The sequence below is a fragment of the Dreissena polymorpha genome, chromosome 16 (genome assembly GCF_020536995.1).
Source record: "Dreissena polymorpha isolate Duluth1 chromosome 16, UMN_Dpol_1.0, whole genome shotgun sequence".
NCBI classification, from domain to species: domain Eukaryota; kingdom Metazoa; phylum Mollusca; class Bivalvia; order Myida; family Dreissenidae; genus Dreissena; species Dreissena polymorpha.
Window position 1 is genome coordinate 701,122 of NC_068370.1, and position 17,897 is coordinate 719,018.

The following is a 17,897-nucleotide window of genomic DNA, read 5'->3' on the forward strand; positions in this document are numbered from 1 at the left end:
AGAGCTGCTTATGATCTCCAATTTTCTGAACAATTTCATGGAATTGTGACAAGTCATTGTGAACACTGGTGCATTTATGAATAGAACTTGTAACTGACCCTTTTATGCTTATAACCTCAGCTTTCATCTCGTTAAGTTCCTTCGTAGTAATATTATCAAATTCATTCACGATAGAGAGAACACTCTTACACATCTCTTCTTTTAAATATTGCTCATTTCCGCCTGATGTACCCACAGAACTATTATCACATTCATCTATATAAGTATTTAAATTGCCACGCATTTGCTCTATCATAACTGCACTATGTTCCTTGTATGTTTTCTGCAATGACTGAATGCTGGCCTTCTGACTGATCTGCAGGGTTTTAATTTCCCCCAGGACAGTTTCCAGCTCCACTGACATCCCCTCCAGGCCAGTGGGCTGCGAGTTGGTCAGCTCCGAAATCTGGGTCACTTTACTGCACTGGCTGAAATAAACATGTACCAGCAAGGAATAGTCAGTGATATTATGTAATGCTTCAAACAAGTATAAAGTGTCAAATAAAAACATGCATGGACAATAAATTAACGCTTCTTGGGCTGAATATGGGGGTATATAGATTTGCACTTTTCCATCCATCTGTGTGACTTTTCTGTCATATATAACTCAACATGTATCCCTGCAACTTCACAAGTACAGTAACCAGGCATGTGAGCTTATGCGCACCTCTATATGTTGTTTCTGTTTTTTTCATCATAATTGTAGTAATGTCTCATATTTATACATAAATGACATTTTAGAATATGTGTAGAGTGTAAAATAAACAGTATTGCTAGAAGAGGACTAACACTTTACATAAATATTTATCATTGTGTAATTTTACCCACATGCATAGTTTGATATGTCTTTTTTCAACATACCCAGAGTTATGGCCCTTGTTTAGCAAAGAAATCACATTTAAAATTGTGTTGTGAGTAACTCAAAGAGTACAGCTGATAGAGGGATGAACTATTCTTAAAGTATAACCCACCAAGTAAAAGTATGCACCTTGATATTTTTTTTATGTTTTTTTTTTACATAAGAAGAGTTATGTGACAATCCCTTTAACCAAACGATAATTATTTTTTCAATTGTGAGAAGCGTTACTCAAATAGAGGAATACTTCTACAGTAACATAGTAATTGTCAGGTTAACATGTGCAACTCCATATGTTTGTTCATAATTTAAAGACATTTGTGCAGTTGTGGGACGAATTGGATTGTAGAGGTATCCATGTACTAAGAATACATTTCTAGTAGTTTATATTGTTTTCAGTTTTAGTATCATTGTACACCTTGACCACACTATCCATAATAACACATGCAAGAAAAGATCATTAATGCTCTTCCATCCCACAAAAAAACAAGCATGACGTATATTAAATGTCTATTCCCAAACTCAGTATGTACAGTCTAGCCTGTGATGAGCGACATATGACATGCAACCTGGTCTACTATCTCCCAATATTTGTTGCTATTTAACCTCTTGTGATTATTTTGCTTTTGTTGTTGTCATGTGATCTATTTGTGGAAAAGTAAAGACGCCATTGTTAAATGTTTGAATGGTCTAGTTAGCGTGTGCAACTCCATATGTTTGTTCAAAATGTTCCTAATTATTCTTGAGTTATCATCAGGAAACCATTTTACTGTTTCAAGTCACTGTGACCTTGACCTTTGACCTAGTTACCTGAAAATCAATAGGGGTGATCTGCCAGTGATGATCAATGTACCTATGAAGTAAGCATTCTTGAGTTATCATCCGAATACCATTTTTCTAAGTTGAGTCACCGTGACATTTTAATTGTCAGGTAAACTCGTGCAACTCCATATGTTTCTTCATAATTTTTTGACATTAATGAAGTTGTCTTAAATGGGTTAAAATTCAATGATTAAATGCATTTAATAATGGCAGTACTGTAATATAACTTTTATCATAATTGAAAATCTGCTTATTATATTATTATGGGTATAACAGGAACTAAAACTGACTACTAAATCTTTATAATTTCATGTTATAATCTTCTGTGACCTTTGACCTATTGACCTTAAAATGGATTGACCTCTTAATTTTCCTCAATGTAAACATAAAACATGTTGCCTGGCTGTAGGTCAAAGCATTCCCTAGATATACTGTGGAACACAATTGTTCTACGGACCAACGGACTAAAGAACAGATGCAAAGCAAAATAACCCTGCTTCTTACAAAAAGGTCCTCTATTTCTAAATATAGTCTTAGTATTAACATTCTAGCCGGTGATAAGCATCTTATGACATGCAACCCAGCGATTTTTTTTCTTCTTTATAAAGTACCTGTAAAGGTATACTTTCCCAATTGAAGAAAAACTACGAAATTCCAAATTGCTGTCTGAAAATTTCCAAAAAGAAAGACAAATTCATTCATTTTTTTTCAAGAAGTGCATTTTCTGCAAGTTAACAAACAAGTACAAGAGGGCCATGATGGCCCTGTATCGCTCTACTGCTGAAAATATTCTTGGCGTGTGCAAATACTTAAATATAGGCCCTATTTAAGCACATGTACACTTTGTGACACCCGGGGCAGGGTCAAATTTGAACCCAGGGGCTTAATTTGAGCAAACTTTGTAGAGGACTACTGTATCTCACTACATACAAAATGTGGTAGCCCTAGGTCCTAGAGTTAAGGACAAGAATATTTTGAAAGTTTTCACAAAATAAGCAAGATAAAAGCATACACTATGCGCCCCGGGATTTTTGCCTAAATCACCGACCACCGCGTTTGGGCCAACGTGGCAAATGGCATTGATTCGCCGCAAATTGCGGTGAATTCACGCTGTGGTTGATTCACGGTGATTTCACTGCGACCATCGGGCGATAAAGATCAGCTGTAGAATCATTGCGAAAACACCGCAAATCGCCTTGATTCGCGGTGACTAACAGATTTAAATTATTAACTAATGTCATCACTATTGACGATCACATTAGATCGCGAAAATGTATTCCAATATGAAAGTAAACACCGTACTGAAACAGCGCAACGGTTACAATACAGCGTGTATGACATTCTTTAGGACTCTTATCGTCAATATTAACCAGAATTCGCTTTAAAAATGGAAATCGGGCATATGCGGGACTATCAAGCAATGGATAAAGGCGGAAGAAGTTGTATAAATGTGATTGAGACAGTTGAAAGGTATGTATCGGGGAATCGAGAGACTCGGGGGAAAATACAATGATTACATTACAATCAGTTACGAGTTCTCCATGGCTTCAAACTGTTAAATTGTATAATCAATAACGCAATTATCACTTCTCCAGTTCCGGTATCATACAGGTGCAAACACAGTTTTGTTTTATACGCAGCATTTAAAAAGTAACAAATAACCTGTCAGGGACATGGGGTGTGAAATACATGTTGAAATTTAAAAAAGTTTACTCTCTTATATCTGCCAACAATGCTAATAATCCCATATTGCTATAATCTTTGTGAAGATTAGACATGTACATGTAACGTAGGAAAATCGTTCTTCACTGCGTTGACCGTGAACGGGGTAAATCGCAGTGAATCACCGCGGAGATGATATTTATAGCATACACGGCGATCATGCTCGACCTATCGTGATGAAACGCGCGAGATCGCGATGATTTTTCACCCAAAATAAATAATGACCACAGAGTGTCAGTGATTTAGGCAAAAATCACCGCCTAATTTTAAGTGTAGCAAACTATGTATAAACAACGATAATTCCGGATGATCACAGCTTCCATTTTCAAAAGTATAGGCTGTTCAACATTGCGCGAGAAATAGTAAAGACAAACGTTTAGTAACGTTCCATTAAATGAATTTTACACGCTTCTATTTTATTAAATAGATCTAGCAGCCCAATGGCGATTGGAGAAGCGTACATCACCTGAAGCAATGTGTAAATTTAAATTGAGATGCACATTTAAGTTATTTTCTGAAAATCAGGACGAAGTGAAAGTATTAATTTTACAAATAAACCAACATTTGATTTTATTCAAATGGTCGACATTATTCATATATATGTGTCGTCTGTGTATTTGAGCAACTCTTCAGCAAATAGATATCGTTTATTTCAACGTTTAAAGCAAGTCTCGTTTCCGATATTAAACTATAAAAATTTCTTCGGTATGGTTACTGACCTACACAATCATTGACAGATGACATCCGATGGTAATTGTATGAAGTATGCAGAGAAGCTGACGAAATGTTAAAACAATCGCGAAGAAGTAAAAATATCAGGTTATTATCTGTACCTGTTTCTTTCGGAGTGAATACTCGTTGTGATTGCAGAGAAACTTCGAGAACAAAAGAATCTGTAGCCGCGAACTTTGTTGGTTTTGCGTGAGCCGTACTGTACAATTGTTATTTCAACAAATAAAGATATTGTTTGTAAATCAGGATTCGACATTCAGCAGGTACGGTGTTTACTTTCATATTGGAATACATTTTCGCGATCTAATGTGATCGTCAATAGTGATGACATTAGTTAATGAGTTAATTTAAATCTAGTAGTCACCGTGAATCAAGGCGATTTGCGGTGTTTTCGCAATGATTCTACAGCTGATCTTTATCGCCAGATGGTCGCAGTGCAAATTACGGTGGAATCACCCTGAATCAACCACAGAGTGGATCCACCGCAATTTGCGGCAAATTACTGCGATTTGCCACTTTGGCCCAAATGCGTTGGTCGGTGATTTAGGCAAAAATCCCGGGGCGCGTAGTGTATTATAATCTGTCTACTCCAAATTAACATTGACCAACTCTAAAAAAAACTATTTTGGTTATAGATAATATTTATTTCATACATTATTTGTATACATATTCTTAAATATAATTGCTAACGAATCAGAAAGTTTCAATAGGTCATCATTCCGAAACAAGATGTGTTTGTGAAACACTATGTCCCCCTTAATGATGTTTGACCTTGAAGGATGACCTTGACCTTGTGAAGGATGACCTTGACCTTTCACCATTTAAAATGTGCAGCTCTATGAGATGCACATGCATGCCAAATATCAAGTTGCTATCTTCAATATTGCAAAAGTATTCATAAAATAAGTGATTTGGGCCGCATATATTTGACTTTGACCTTGAAGGATGACCTTGACCTTTCACCACTCAAAATGTGCAGCTCCATGAGATGCACATGCATGCCAAATATCAAGTTGCTATCTTCAATATTGCAAAAGTATTTATAAAATAAGCGATTTGGGCCACATATATTTGACCTCTGACCTTGAAGGATGACCTTGACCTTGACCTTTCACCACTCAAAATGTGCAGCTCCATGAGATACACATGCATGCCAAATATCAAGTTGCTATCTTAAATATTGCAAAAGTATTCATAAAATGAGCGATTTTGGCCACATGTATTTGACCTCTGACCTTGAAGGATGACCTTGACCTTGAACTTTCACCATTCAAAATGTGCAGCTTCATGAGATACACATGCATGCCAAATATGAAGTTGCTATCTTCAATATAACAAAAGAAATTGCAAAATGTTAAAGTTGGCACAAACAGACCAACAGACAGGGCAAAAACAATATGTCCCCCACTACTATAGTGGGGGACATAAAAAATGAGTTAAAGGGGCCTTTTCACAGATTTTGGCATTTTTTTAACTTATTCATTAAATGCTTTATATTGATAAATGTAAACATTGGATCATAAAAGCTCCAGTAAAAAATCAAGAAAAAAAATAAAAAAAGGAAAAGAACATTGCCCGGAGCAGGTTTCGAACCAGTGACCCCTGGAGTCCTGCCAGAGTCCTGAAGTAAAAACGCTTTAGCCTACTGAGCTATTCCGCCGTGAACACATTCTGTACGTATTTTATACCTTATATAAGCAATCTTCGTAGTTTCAAAAAATTTAACGACAAAAACAGAACTCTCCAAATTATTCAATCGTTTCGCGTTGCAACGCTTTATAATTTTTAGGTTTTAAAATCGTCAAAAGATGCATATAATGGCTATATTAGAGCATGGTTAATGTTCAGTATTACTGTTTCCTCACAAATATCTTGACTAAAACGAAAACTTACGAATCTGAAACAACTTTTTTCAATTTTGTCAATTTACCAAAGCGTGAAAAGATCCCTTTAATGGCTTTGTGTAGAAGCGTAGTGTTGAGCACCCGCTTACAGTTTACAGTTTTTAAATTATACTATGTTAATATGACAGAAGTGGTTTCATTTTTTTTAGATGCTTGATCTACATTACAGCCAACACGGAACAAACATAATCCGCGGCTACGCCACAGCCTGAAATTTAGAATGCGGCGGCAGTGTCTAGTGTTCACGCGGCGTATTGCTGAGGCACTCGGCATCGATCTGCGCAACGACGCAGAGTCTGTTTTAACCTCGCATACTTTCACCGAGTAAATCCGCCGCATACATATTCGGCAGATTGAGTGAAAAGATATACACCTACATGTACATTTGTGTAGCATAGAAAACTAGATTTATGCTACTTTCATATTTATTATTTTCACGTTTCAATAATCGATATGGCACGTAGTTCGCTTTAACAAATTATCGTTTATAAATTACGCACAATGTTAATGTTTCGTTCGATTCTGAAATGAGCTTTCTTAAATTTGTAATCCGCAACAAGCTTCCTAATGTTAATGCAAATGCTACATTAACAAATTCTAGCGTCAAATAAACAGTGCTAAAATATCCTTTGTCTCCATAAAAAGCGCGCAAAAATTATGCAGACATGTACAACGTCGCATGGAAAGTTTGGGAGTATTTTGTGTTGTATAAAAACATTCATCACATCAGGCGATTTATGCGTGTTCAATGGGGTAAAAAAACGCCCCGATTGGGCGTTATTTCATCACATCTTTAAATGGTAACAAACGCCAAAATGTACTTGATACTTAAGAATAATTGCGAATAAGTGCGTGTCTTGAGCACTTTTATCGTAAATATTTACCGGAATTTCCTTTAAAACTGGAATATACCGGATTATCGGGTAATGATAAGGGATATCAACTGTAAAATATAAACAAAATGAAACTAATTTATATACACATAGTCAAACGATAGTTTTAATAAGCTGATAATTAACAAAACAACAATTTAGTGTTGGTTATTGATGTGGCTTCACACTGCTCATCGTCTCAGCTAAAATATAATAGCAAAAACAACAAGCAATTATAAATCAACCAACTGCTGGATTCTTGACCACTCGTATGTGCCAAGACATAATTACGTGACATTTATGTGTGAAATACATACACTACGGGCAGGAAACAAACTAACTTGGCCAGCCACATTAAATGTGCTTATATGCTAATACATGTTGTCGTAAAAATTAAACCCAAAACAAATATGTCTGTTGATCGTTTTAATATAAAGACAATAATCATACAGTGCAATAATTAAACGCACACAAAGTAACTTAAAGTACTTAAGCCGATTCTATAAATGACAATGGCAAATGATTATTGAAATTTTATTAATACATGCCTGTGATAATCGTATTTTGTTTTAATTAATTCGATTTTTTTTATTTGCATTCTTTATAAATAATAATTATGTATATCCAGATGACAGCAATTTCTTTAGAAATGGGAATGCAATCACTAAAAACAAAACAACAGCATGTTTTTTTATTAACTAATTTATCTATTTTGAATCTGTGCGCATTAAATTAATTATGATTATAAATATAATTATAATTGTTCTTTTAAATTTCTTTGACTAACTAATCATTTAAAAAAGATTTTGATTTGAAGATGTGCATGCCGGACTCTGCGTCATGTCGCGGATAGCGGCTTGCCTCGGCGGAAAGATGCGAAGCTTCGCTGCGAAATGCTTTAACGGCCGACTCTGCATCGACTTGTTGCGCATTGCTGCCGCGGATCGCAAAATAATGTTTGTTCCACGTTGGCTGTACTGTAATTAATCTATTTTATTTTTTTTTTAACTTCGATAATTTTTTCCTCTTTGTTCTTTTTTTTTGGGTACGGATGTCTTAAAATTTCACCCATGTTGTATTAGTCAAAGATTGTTGATGAATGTCCCAGAAGTGGTATAAATGCAATGCCAAGAGCTTGAATAATGACAATAAGGATAAATCCAGAAATAAGCATTAGCCACTTAAGGCAAATGTGAAATAAAGTACAAATGGACGGATTGGTCAATCAATATATACCTCACACATCAATCAAGGCCGGGGCATACATACTATTTAGGGCTGCAACAATATACCGGTATATCGGTATATATCGCAATACGCAATCCGCATATTTCATCATACCGGTACGAAAATTTTACAAAAATTCATTCACATTTCGTCCAGAAAAGCCATCCGAAATAATGATAAAAAGGTAAACAAAACAAAGCAGTGTAAATTATTTTTTATGTAAAAAAAGCATTCTAAAAAGTGTATTATACAGAGTAGCATTGTTACATGGGAGCATTCATTCGATGCTTTTGAACAGATTATAGTTGAATTAATTGCGCACAGCTGTAAATGTTTCGTTCGATTCTGATTTGAGCATTATTTGTAATCCGAATTTCGGAAACACGCTTCCAAATTTGAATGCTAACGCGACAATAAAAAATTATAGCGTCAAATAAAAAGTGCTTTATCCTTTGTCTCAATAAAAAGCGTGCGAAAATTATACAGACATGTAGAACGTCGCATGGAAAGTATGGGTGTATTTTGTGTTGTATAAAAACGGGAACATCACGTCAGCTGAATTACGCGTGTTCAGCGGGAAAAACGCCCCGGTTGGACGTTATTTCATCACATCTTTAAATAGTAACAATTGCAAAAATGTATTTGATACTTAAGAAAATTTGCAAATGTTTGTGTTTCTTATTATTCTTGAGCACATTTATAGTAAATATTTACCAGAATTTGCTTTAAAATTGGAATTTATGGGATTATTGGGTAATTGGCAAGTTATAATTTTGGTACAAGTTAGCAATATATTGCGATATATTGCAATACGGGTTTTTGAACTGACAATATATTGCAATACGGTTTTTGGCGTATTGTTGCAGCACTAATACTATTGACTGATAAATCCTAACAAGGGCTGTTTGTAAAACACACATGCCCCCAAATGGGCTGTCATTTGCAGTGGCAGCCATTGTGTGATTACGTTAGAAACCATTTCACTACTTCAGGTCACTGTGACTTGACCTTTGACCTAGTGACCTGAAAATCAAAAAGGGTCATCTGCCATCTGTCATAATCAATGTACCTATGATCCTAGGCATAAGCGTTCTTGAGTTCTCATCCAGAAACCATTTTACTATTTCAGGTCACCGTGACCTTGACCTTTGACCTAGTTACCTGAAAGTTGCTAATCCACCGATAATTACGAGTAACGCCCATATTATATAAACTGGAATCACAGTTCATTTTTTATTCTAACAAGTCATAATACTACACATAAACATTTAGAAAACACATTTCCTCGATGAGATACATAAATTATCCGAGTAAAATTACATTGCTACGTCATTGTAAATGGCGGACGTATTGAAAATTTACATTGAAGTGAGGTCAATTTAAAAATGGCGATTCAAATTACAAGTAATGGTGATTCAATAATGGAGAAAGCATTAACTGGATGTAACAAACATTTGATAAGGTTTGTTAAACCAGATAACAACAAGGAAAATTTGGATAATTAAAGTTAAACTACTACTGGTAAGGCATTCTTAAGTGTATATATTTTGGACATGTATAGTAACAGGGCTCGGCCGTGAGGGCGACGTGGGCGACATCTTCGCCCGAGACATAATAATGTCGCCCTTAAATTACATGAAGGAGAAGTTGACTTCGCCTTCTTTTTTTACAACATCGAAGTTTTTTCTCTCAACTTTTTCATCTAAAAATTCTCTATTACACATGTCATAAATTCACTGATGACGCTTGTTATGTTATCAGTTTATTATCATAGCAAAAGATCGACTGCTGTGAAAGCTTATCCAGGCAACTAGCATACATGGGCATTCACTTCAAACAATAACGGTTTAGATCAAAAGATCATAGCGAGTGTCATTTCGCCGACAGTTTGGATAGTTCTCTGTTCTGCAAGCCAAATTAGTACACGCCTTGCAGGCGGAGTTAAGCGGTACATTAACAACGATAGTTACCAATGAGAACGCGCGCATTGTATATACATATGCAATAGTTTACCTGAGCGATGAAATGACGTCGTTATAGACATGTATTTACTCTCAAAAAAGTTTACATGCGCAACACATTCCCAACAGTAAATATGAATACAATTTATTCTAGTATGTTCTACTGTTTACTTGTTTCGTGTTTCAAAACTCTTAAACACTAATTATCCAGTCGATGTGCAATTTATTTTGTCAGACATTAATTCATAACCATATACATGTAAACGAAAACTAACAACCCACCCGTGCAAACTGTAGTGCTAATTTCCATAATTTTATCTACCGTATCCATACGTAAACGACTTTATTTTATATCCCGCAACCTCTTTGCGCGTGCTTAAGGTTGTCAAATGATTACGTGATAATTTATTGACCATTCGATAATTACATGTTTTTGGCAGGCGGCACGGTTAAAGAAGTCGGCAAAAATTATTAAAGAAAAACAAAAATGATCAAAGGTCTATTAATTACGTAGATCCACTACTGTAAAAGTCCAGCGAGTTTTGTCAGTTTGTTAATTCACCGATAATTACGAGTAACACCCATCTTATATAAACTGGAATCACAGTTCATTTTTATACTAACAAGTCCTAATACTACACAATAGACATTGAGAAAACACATTTCCTCGATTAGATATAAATTATCCGAGTAGAATAAAATTGCTACGTCATGACTCATGACCTTCGACATTGTTCATGGCAGATTTATTGTAACATTAAACCCGCGTTCAATTCAAAGCTGGCGATTCAAATTACAAGTGAAGTAGACTAATGGTGATTCAATAATAGAGAAAGCATTAACTGGATTTAACAAACATGTACGTGTAATAAGGTTTGTTAAACCAGATAACAACAAGGAAAATTTGGATTATTAAATGAAACAGTTTAGGCATTCTCAAGTGTACATATTTCGGATATGAATACAATTCGGATAAACAGTAATAGATATACTATATGTAATCTACAGGTCTTTGGTCCCATGCATTAAGATTGTGTTTTGTTAAGACTCGTTTTTACCACAATTTGGTGATTTCATGACGCGAAAAATTCCCAATGGCATTGGTTCCGGACCTGCTCCCAATTGGGTGAAAAAAATCACTAATTATCATTTATTGATACATTATGATGTAAATAGGGTTTGGATTGTCATTGCATTATTAAAGTACTGTTTATTTTTATGATACACATGGAAATCACAAGTTTTATTTGTATGAATTGATTTATGTGACTTAATATGTAAGGATATATTGAATTTGAAAATAGTATTTGTTTGTCATTGATGATGATACTAAGGCTTGGTGTAATGAGGGGTATAAAACAAGCGAAGATTTTATTAAACGCCCAACAGAAATCACTTCTCCTTCTAGTGGCCTAACTTCTCCCTAATTTCAGCTCAGGGAGAAGTCACTTCTCCCTCAAGTTTGAACCTAGGCTGAGCCCTGAGTAATCGAATGAACAGTAATAGATATACAAGATGTTCCATGCATTAAGATTGTGTTTTTGTACAAAAGCTATGATAGGGATGATGATAATATAATGAAGATAAATATGTGATGGAACGGTGCTACTGGTACATATCTTAAATTTCTTAAATGTGTTAAAGACTTAAATGTGTTATGATGAAGTAGATTTTAATGAGCATTTATTGTTTTTACAAATAAACATAGTATAGTGATAGAAATAATAAAAAGTTGTAAAATGAAAATTTTTTGTTTTTGAAAAGTCGATATTGTTCACACAAATTATTGATATTGTGTCCTTATCTTTGTGTACCAATTCATTAAAATATGTTGTGTTATTTATCATGGTATTTTTATTTTTATTTAATAAAGCAGCGTAACTTTTTAAGATATTGTGTTGCTCTTAGAGCATATTTTTATTTAAAAAAATGAATAGTACAGACAAAAGCACAATAAACGCGCTTCAAAATTGACCCCAGTATTTTTCAATTTGATTCCTCAAAATTTCAGTCCAGGGATCATTGACTACCAGTTTTCAAAATCTATTGAAATCCCTCATGATCGGTCCTCAAAGTGATTTTTTACAATTTTCCTTATCCGAGTCCTGGGACTCCATAACCTGCAAACCACAACTCCCTGAATCGAAAAAACGAGTCAGAGGTTTTCCTCGCTTCATTGGAAAGAGGCCCTTACCTATGGATTTTGGGAAGAATTCTCGCTAAAATTACTGCTTTGGGAAATGAAAAAGCTGGTGTAAGCAAGGATCTTTGGAAAACTGCATGATTTTAATGAAATTTTCAATTGGGAAGGGGCCTTTAATAGGCTCCTGATATATAAGGCTGAAAACCACTGCTACTGCGAGTCAAAGTATTAAACTTTATTTTATTTTGGAAAATACTATGCATTTTTGGGACTCCCATAACTCAAAACTTTGCATCCCCAGATATTTTTGTGAGTCCAGGACGCAGGACTCACGGTTAAAAAAATTCACTGTCCTCCATGCTCTCAAATTGCGTCACCTGATTCACACATGTTCAATGGGAATTCCCCCATCCCATAAATAAATTTGTAAATGCACTCGTGTAAAATGGCGGACATTTGAGTTTATGAAATTCTTTGACATAGCCATTGGCTATAGTTTGGTTTTGAAAATATAAATCGTAATAATACTGGATTATCCGGTAATGGATAGAGTTGGAACATGCAAAGATCTATCAATAGTGTATGTTTATTTACAGATTTAAGGAACATGTTTGTATCCATCGAAATCACAATCGGTAGGGTCTATTAAAATTATGAAATAAAAGTGGGACTTCAAAATTTATGTTTGGAATGTCCAAGATTTATGGTTTGGAAATCAGGACTTCCAACTTTTAAAAGCTAGCGAAAGCGCTGTTAATTATTTATTACTTAAGGAATATAAATGTGTGAGATACCTGTGAATTGTTCCAACACATGCAGAGCAGCACAGCTGACTGTGGTCATGGCAAAACTGTGTCAGTGTTTCATCCTCATGCACCTCACACTTCCTGAGAAAATCTTCCACTGCCTTAGAAACTGGCCATTTCTTAATATCCTCCCTTCCACATGTCATATGTTTTGTGAAAAATTGACTATGCAGGATAACACATTTTTTACAATAAAACCCTTTACATTTTTCACAATAAATGTCTGCAGATTCCGTAAAATTCTGCTCTAAACAACGTGTGCAAGAAAAGTCTTCAACCATATGCAAACATTTTGGAACCGAAGACAATGAACCTGTTGCCATTTTGTTACTGTTTATAATGTTAAAACCTTTTTGTTCAAATCGTTCCAAGTTTATTTCTTGTGAAATATGAAAAAAATAAAGCTAGTTCCAAAAGTTTATCAACCTTAGACGTTAAAATTAATACTGAAACACAGATAAATTCAAACACAAGATGTGCAATAAAACTTTTCAACCATAGGCCAACGTTTCACAACATTAGACAATGCACGTGTTGCCAATTTTGATACTCTAGTGTATGAAGTTTTACATGTGAAAGTACATGTAGTTTAAGTATAATTCTGTTAAAATAGTCTATAATACTGTAAACCGGATGGTTACGGCTGTGTTGTATCCCAATAAACAAGACATCATAAATAAGATAGTTCACAGTTCACTTCTTTTAATAATGTAGCAATGCTTTTCAGTCCATAATGAAAAACATGCAGACGAGAATTCAAATAGCAGTTAATCCTACAGTATAAATCAGGATCTGAAATATATAAAACAATAAAATACTAAACAATTAAACAATTGTTCTGTTCTAGTGGCCTTAACATTTATTTTATATGACTCAACTACTCATATAAGATTTAGGTACAACAATGACAACAATAATCATAAATACACAAAACGCAGCATCAAAAACCTTATAAACAAGGGCTGTTTGTAAAACATGCATGCCCCCCATATGGGCTGTCAGTTGTAGTGGCAGCCATTGTGTGAAAACGATCTTTGGCACTGTGACCTAGTGACCTGAAAATCAATAGGGGTCATCTGCTTGTCATGATCAATGTACCTTTGAAGTTTCGTGATCCTAGGCGTAAGCTTTTTTGAGTTACCATCCGGAAACCATTTTACTGTGTCAAGTCACCGTGACCTTTGACCCAACGCTTCTGTTAGCTTTAAAAAGTTGGAAGTCCTGACTTCGCAAGTTCCAAGCCTAAAATTTTGGACGTCCCTCTTTAATTTTAGAATTTTAATATATAGGTACATGTTCCAACTCTATCCATCACCCGATAATCCAGTATTATTACGATTTCTATTTTCAAAACCAAAATACGGACAATATTGACGTCCGCTACCGTCCACTTTACGCAAGTTCAATTGTGCGATGGGGGAATTGCCATTGAACATTTGTCAATCACGTGACGCGATTTGAGAGCATAGAGTTAAGCACTGTTCATAATTAGTTATTATGACAAATCAACGACTGAATTTCAAATGTAACATGTAAATTATGATCGACGACAAATACTGCTCCGAAAACGACTGTCCAAAAAATTACGTGTTTTGCACAAGAAATAATATGTGCATATCGTTTGACTGCAGAAAATGAAAACCAATTACTCATTAAATACGTAATCAATATATAATTTGGTTAAAATGACAATATGCTTTTGCACTACTTTTCTTTGCTAATAGACACTTTAAATATTTCAAGATGGCGGACATTTGACTTTTAAGATTTTTGGAAACTAGTGAAGATATTTGGTCAATTGCAGTTCATGTCCGTACCACCTGCTAACAACTCGGAAATGAATAAACGAAATAACGGAAAATCAGTACCGAACGAATATTTCCGAAATGCCGAATTCGTTCTCAAATGATCACGCACGCGTACAAATTTTCTTGAAATGATTATTATTCGGTTTATTTCCAAACAGTCTATTCAGATTTTTGCTATGGTCAGAGCCGAGATTTCATCCCATTGGCGATCAGGCGATGGGTTAATTTTGCAGACTGCTTATTTTCAAATGCATACAATCAAAAGTGTTATCCGAAAAAATCAGGATTTTATTATTCACTGAATGTACCTATGAAGTTTCGTGATCCTAGGCGTAAGCTTTCTTGAGTTATCATCCGGAAACCATTTTACTGTGTCAAGTCACCATGACCTTTGACCTAGTGACCTGAAAGTCAATAGGTGTCATCTGCGTGTCATGATCAATGTTCCTATGAAGTTTCATGATCCTAGGCATAAGTGTTCTTGAGTTATCATCCGGAAACCATTTTACTATTTTGGGTCACCGTGACCTTTACCTTTGACCTAAAAATCAATGGGGTCATCTGCGAGTCATGATCAATGTACCTATGAAGTTTCATGATCCTAGGCCTAAGCGTTCTTGATTTATCATCCGGAAACCATCTGGTGGACGGACAGACATACTGCAAAACAATACACCCCCTCTTCTTCAAAGGGGGGCATAATAATGAGATAAAAATATATCATTCAACACATTGATACAATTTCTACAATTCTTACCAATTTATGGAGTTGAGTCCCTTTCTCTTTCACTTCAGTCTCTCCTCTTTTAACCTGCCAGTGCTGTAAATTCAAGCATGCAAACAGATATTATGGTGTTTCAACTGAGTGTATAAGTTGCTTTCTATAAGTGAATTTATTAATTTGCTGCCATTCCCGAAATCATGTGATTCGAACATTAAAAATGTGCAAACCATAGGCGCTCGATGTCAATGACAATGTTTTTTTTAATTTATTTTTTAGTTACCTGTTGTTTATTATAATGCATACACATACTAAATTAATAAAAATCATCCAACAAAACGTCTTCTTAAAAAAAAAGATAGTTGGGCTAAAGCAACGGAAGTGCGTCATTATGCATAATTAAATCGCTGTCACCCCGCTCGCTTATTGAAATGCGGGAGCAGGCCGGGAACCTCGCTCTTTCTCTATCTTCTTTCAGTTTCAACAGAAACATCCACAGACGATGTGATAAATCCCTGTAACTATTGTTTCTCTCAATTAATGGGGCAACCAACAAAAGATATTGTAAATTGTATACACATGAATCATTCCTTACCAAATCGTCTGCCATGGAGATTTCCAGAAAAAAAGCACGTCAAAAAACAAATCTGGCGCCCACAGTGTTAAGTGGCTGTTATTGTGTATAAAGAGCGAGGTTCCCGGCCTGCGCCCGCATATCAGTAAGCGAGCGGGGCGACAGCGATTTAAGGCTCATGTTAAGTGCCAAAATGACCCCACATTGAAGAAATTTAAAAATATAAAAATGATCAGTAATACCAAAAATAAATAAATGAAATTTACATATGGTTTAAATTATTATATATTATTTCTACATATGTATACATTTTCAAGAAAAAAATCACAAATCTTAGTTATAATGTCATTATTAGCAAAAATTATCCAATATATGGCAAATTCTCAAATCCATTAAAAAGAACACACATGAACCAAATAAAACCACCAACAGTATTGGCCAGTTATATTTAAGGTACTACTACCATTGAATTGCGTCAATAAATCCCCACAACACTATGCGAATTTCAAAATGAACATGTTTATACCACGAGTTGATATTTATAGATTTTGGAAAAAGTCTAAGTTTCCAATTGCATAGCATGCGATCAAGAGGAGTTATGATGTTATGAAATATATATCATGAAACTATATCATTTTCCTACTATCTCCATAACAATTACGCTTACGTGAAATTCACTAATTCAATAGAATCTTGATACATTTAAGTCTCCTCCCTATTTAATTTCATCTGTCGTCCATCTTTGTCAGCAGTTTGTATTGATCCGCATTAACGAATTTATTAAATATTGCTTACATATTATATTAATTTGATTAGATAACTTGAAAATGTCTCATAAACAAATTATATAAGCTTAAGAACAAATGGATCGGTAATATTTTATAAATTGTTGAAATTGAAAAGAAATATTTTTCGAATATACTTCCGGCAAATAATGGCTAGCTGAACAGGTAAACATGACAAGACAATAACAAATGCATTTTTTGATCGATGACAAGGTTTTTATAGAAAGGTAAATGTTCACTTGGCTTAATATGTACGTGTGCCCAACATTTGTATAATTCATTTTTCCGATCCCATAAATATTATGCCTAGATTGTTAATTAAAATATTGTTATGTAGACTTCCTTTAAACCGGATGTTTTATGCCCCACGTGTTTGACGAACGGGTATGGTGTTCGAGCAGTGACATAAACATGGTGTAATTTCAGGGGTTTTTTTTACTAAGAAAGTGACGCCGATATTCGGCGTCTTCCCCTACCAGAATTTTCCTCCTAAAAATACCATTTCCCCTCCAAAAATATAATTTTTCACCAAAATATAATATTTTATTCTCAAAGAAATGTTTTTTTTTCTTTTGGGAAGTCGACACTTATCCAATTTGTAACATGTACAACGATCTCGCTCTCTCTCTCCCGACGAACACTCAAATCTGGGAATCCCAGTGATTCTATATATAGCTCTTAAATTACGTCATGAAAACCGGGCAACTAATCGTATTAATCATGTGACTATTTTACTGGATTCCGGTCTTGCGCGAGAAGGGTGTTTCGTCAATTAATTACCGGAAACCAGTCGAATTTTCATCCGGGTTATGTGAAAGCCAAGATATAAACGTTAAAACAGAAAAAAGTCTCACAATTGGCGTTCATACACGAAAAAATAAAACGTTAAGACTCGGAAAATATAAATTGTGTTGACGCATTTTTT